Source organism: Plutella xylostella, chromosome 26 (genome assembly GCF_932276165.1).
Source record: "Plutella xylostella chromosome 26, ilPluXylo3.1, whole genome shotgun sequence".
Taxonomy (NCBI): Eukaryota; Metazoa; Arthropoda; class Insecta; order Lepidoptera; family Plutellidae; genus Plutella; species Plutella xylostella.
In genome coordinates, this window is record NC_064006.1 from 1,284,839 (window position 1) to 1,289,881 (window position 5,043).

The window sequence follows — 5,043 nt, forward strand, 5'->3', positions numbered from 1 at the left end:
TGCTTTCCTAAACAAACGCAGGCCAAATTTATACATAGAGCAAATTACATGATGTACCTACTTAGTTCTGGTATCCCAATTTCTGTTTATTTCACGTACAAATACGTGCTTAGCTAACTCTGTTTGTCTCTTGTTATTGACTTTCCAATACGAGCTTCTCTGAACATACTTGAGTTTCTAGACACAGTTGGGGATGTAAGCCCTGAAAATAGTAGTAAATACCCAGAACGGATTAAGAAGGGACAGTGGTTTTTCAGTGATCGGATATAGTATATAAAGATATTAAACTTTTCATATATACAATGAAAATAAACTGATTGTGAGAATCGGCAATTGAGTTATATTAGGTACTTTAAATATAGAAAATATGTAATATAGGAATTTTACAAAATAAAATCATTAAAAACTCACTTTCAAAATGAGTATCAATTTCATATAAGTACAACGTTACTTATTCTCTTTGTTTGGACACGTACACGCCCGGAACTAGCTCGGTGTCGCCGTCGACGGATACGTCGTGGAGGACATCATCATCATCATCATCACTTATTCTCTAGTACGCTAGTTCCTTACGATATTCCAGTACCCGATGTGGTTTGAAGGTTTATTTAGACGGTATTTGAATATACATAACGTATTTCCTTATGTGTACACCTATGTTTATACATTATTTAATGAAGATGACACATTTGCGTAACTGTAATAACTTTCAGTTGCCGTATGGTGATAAGAGTATTTTTTCGAAAAAACTTCAGGAATTTTATGATACAATGCATATTTTACTAGTACCTATACCTACCTACCCAAATTATTCTTAATCTACAAAGAATATTATAAACATTATCTTAATCTTAATTAATTAGCTTCACTGTAATTAATGTTACGAAAAGTTAAATTACATTTTACACATTGAATAAATAGCGAAACTTGACTTGAACAGTTTGTCAAAATATATCAAATCGATTAAGTTCCAAGATTTTCTTCCTTTCCGATGATATAAATTGGAATCTGGTGACGTGTCTTTTTACTATGGGAAGCTGTTTTTAATCTGCATCTAAAAAATATAGGTAAGTAACACAAAAGTTGATTAGAATGACGAGGTGGGTCATCCACTTTTGCCACACCCTTGTATAATACACACGCACTCACGCCTTGTACTAATGTACTCCCTTGCGGGGTAGGCAGAGGTGCATTGCTGCACCCACTTTTCGCCAGAGTGTTATGTTAGTCCCAATGTAATAGGGGGCGGGCCTATTCCCATTTTACGGGCACATCCAAGACCTGAGAACAAATATCTGTGTTTAAACAAATATCTGCCCCAGCCGGGAATCGAACCCGGGACCATCGGCTCAGTAGTCAGGGTCACTAACCACTACGCCATTCGGTCGTCTGTGAATTGAATAAGATTCTAATTTATAGAGTACTAATATACTTAATTATGTCGTTAAAATACGTGGGTGAATGAGCCTTTGTATCCATGAAATATATCGACAACAATTCAAAGAATTCTCATTTATCCTAAGAGGATATTTTGCAAGAAAATCCTATATTTAAGCAGCTTTCTTGTTTATTTGCCGACGCCGGGGGAATAGGTATCGTTAATTAATTTTAATAAGAATTACTTGAGACAGTATTTATAAATACGCTGTGTTGTCAACGTCTTACACGAGCTTGTAATGTTGTTAAATTAATGTTTAAAGACTTTGTTCTGGATATTAGTTTCTTTTGTTTTTCATAATAATATATTCAATACGTTAACTTTGGTGTCATATGAGGCTTTATACTATACTTAGATCAACAATATACGAACAAGATGAAGTCGCAGTGCAAAAGAAACGTCTTGAAAAATATATAATACCCCACTTAATGCAATATATACTACAATGCTATTATAAACAATAACGGAAAGAAAGAAGATTATGAAAATGTACGACCACCTTCATGTTAATATAATCTTGGAGTAAAATAATATGAATGCTGGCAAATGAAAATATATCCCATCCCATCTCATAACCCGGGCCGTAACTGGAAAATATGACAGTCTTAAATAAGACTCAAGAAAGGTAAAGGAAAACCATGTTAGAACTTTATCGGATTAAAGTCAGACTCTATGATCTTACGCGATGGTCGCTCAGTAGGCTTACTCTAGAGGTACGGGTTCAAATCAATTAAGGCAAGTTTTTTCACCCCCAATGGAGAAGGGATGACGAAGTCTCATTTGTACCTATTTGAACTCATTAAATAATTGGCCACTAACCTAAAAATAGGACAAGGCCTAAAACCTTTCCTTCATTGGAAGGAGACCCGTGCCCCAGCAGTGGGGACGTGATGGGTCGTGATGATGATGAAGCTAAAGATATAAAGAAAACGCCTCGAAAATGTTTGAATACAGAAACCAAATCACCGAGGCTGCATTATTCAAAACAAGTGCCTATTTTATAGCGGACAAGAACGCTTTCACAATGAAGTGCTTGCAATCAACTTAACGGCTTTTAAAATTCGCATTCTAAACTCAAATGAGAAAATGGCGGAATAGCCGTGATAATCTGGACACGAAAACCATTCGAATACGATCGCGATCATAATGGAATTAAAATTAAAAATAATTATGTCATTCTTCTTTACTTATAAAGCCTTAGCTTAGGGACTGTTTCACAATGTCTGGATAATGGCTACCTATCGGTTAAAAGACTCACTGTCACTGTCTAAAAAATAATGACAGACTGTGACAGCTTGTATTTTAACCGACAGGTAGCCATTATCCAGACATTGTGAAACAGTCCCTTAGTGATAAGGTCATTTTAAACCAAACGAACCCAGTCTATTTCATAATGTCAAAATAGGTGGTGCACAGGGAAAAATAAACCTTGCATGTTCTCTTTCCAATGATTAAAGAATTATATTTTTTAAAGTCAAGCTCCTTTAGCGATTCAAGCACTAGAAATGAACCAAGGTTTGACACCCTAACAAAATAATTACCAAGTCAGTTTAATTTAAAAAAAAACAGCCCAGTGTGCCCCGAACCTATATTACTTAATATATGCTTCAAAAGAGCCTCTACGAGTGGTGTATCAACTGTACGTATATAATATAAACTTTCAGTCTCCTTCCAGGCATCCAATCTTGCAAAACTACGTCACAAATAACAGTTACAGAATCATCTGTTCTGACTGAATAAAACTGAATGGCGAACCAAACTTAGGCAAGTGGTTAGGGGCTATGAAAACGAGTGCATCAATAGAGAGGGTTGCAAATACTAGAAATCTCACTAGAGCAAACATTACTAGGAGAGAAGATAGGGGATAGAAGGCTTGTGTTGTTTGTGTGAGGTTCAGAGTGTATTTGTTTAAAGCCATATTTTGCTGTTGTAAACAAAGAAATACTTATAGTTGATTTTAATGAGTTCGAGGAATTGAAACTGTGCGATTCGCCAATATAAAATGAAACGTATAAATTTTAAAAAAATATCAATTGGATACCCACCGATTATTTGCATCGGATATTCCGGTTAATAAGCTAGTTCAGGTTTTAGTGCATCGTTCACAGAAAGAGTATAAAAGCAGAACACACTCAAGATGAAGATCACAAAAAAGTCTTCTTCTTCTTCCCAGCCTTTTCCTTATTTAGGGTCGGCTTTGTGCGTCATGTCACAAAAAAGTATGTATAGTATATTATTACTTTCAGTTAGGAATACTGATGCGCTGTTAAATGTATTTTTTTACATTACAGAATGATTATTTTGGTGCTATGTTACTGGAACTCTTTCATTGTTCACAAGTGTAATAGGTAGGTGATTTATTGCAAATTTATTGTAATCTAAGGATTACTTTACCACCATGATACGTTATTTTATTTCATTTTTTTATGCCAAACTTAATAGAAGCATAAAGTCTTTGCCAGACGCATAAAAGGAAATTTACTCAACTCTGTTTTATGAAGAAATAAACCCAAAATAATACTGATGGCTTCAACCACTTAGGCAAGTATTATATACCTGCTTTATTCTTTCGTTATTACAGGTAACATTTTATCAGTGATTTTATTGAGGCGTATTTGTACAGTCGAAGACGTCAATTGTTTCATCATCCTAAGTAAGTACCGCTACAGTAACGCAGGCGCAAAATTTATCGCAAACTTATCCAAATTCACATTGAAAAGCTTTTGTTTATCCTAACTAATCCTAACTAATATTACAAATGCGAAAGTCACTGTCTGACTCTCCTACTATAGAATAGATTTAACATATTAGGTTTTGTATTTATTTCAGACAACTGAAAAACTTCAATACCGCGATGTAGGATCTTCATATTAAATGGCCTCGATTCCATACAAGCTCTCTGTATTGCGCTTTTAGTGCCATCTGTTGGTTATATCCGGAACTGTCTGTCTGTCTGTCTGTCTGTCTGTTACTCTTTCACGCCAAAACTACTGAACGGATTTGAATGAAATTTGGTATACATATGGTCTAGACCCTGAGAAAGAACATAGGCTACTTTTTATTGCGAAACGGAGGTTGTAAGGGGTTAAAAGGGGGGGTTAAAAGTTGTATGCGAATACTTGATTTTAAAAGATAAAAATCTAGCGTAGTGGTTAGTGACCCTGACTGCTATGCCGAAGGTCCCGGGTTCGATTCCCGGCCGGGGTAGATCTTTTTTTAAATAAACTTTTTATTTAAGCACTTGATGAGCAATAATTAAACATTTTGTTCTAGCGTTTTTGAAACTTCGATGTGTGAGTGGATGAAATAGGGTTTCATATTTTGTATGAAGTTCGTCATTTTTGAAGATAATAACATTATATTTTGTATTTAGGCACTACATAATCACAAAAAAATAATAATTAGCATTTTAAAAAAAACCCAGTGTGGGGGTGTAATATAGGGGTTGAAGGTTTTATGGGTGTTGAGTTTTAGAAGTTTAATTTATATAGTAGCTATGTCCGCTCCTAGATGGCGTTGTTGGATCGGATATAGATCGCGGTATGGTTTGATTTTAGCTAATGTACTTATAGTTTGTATGTATTTGCAGTAAGTCTCTAAGGTCC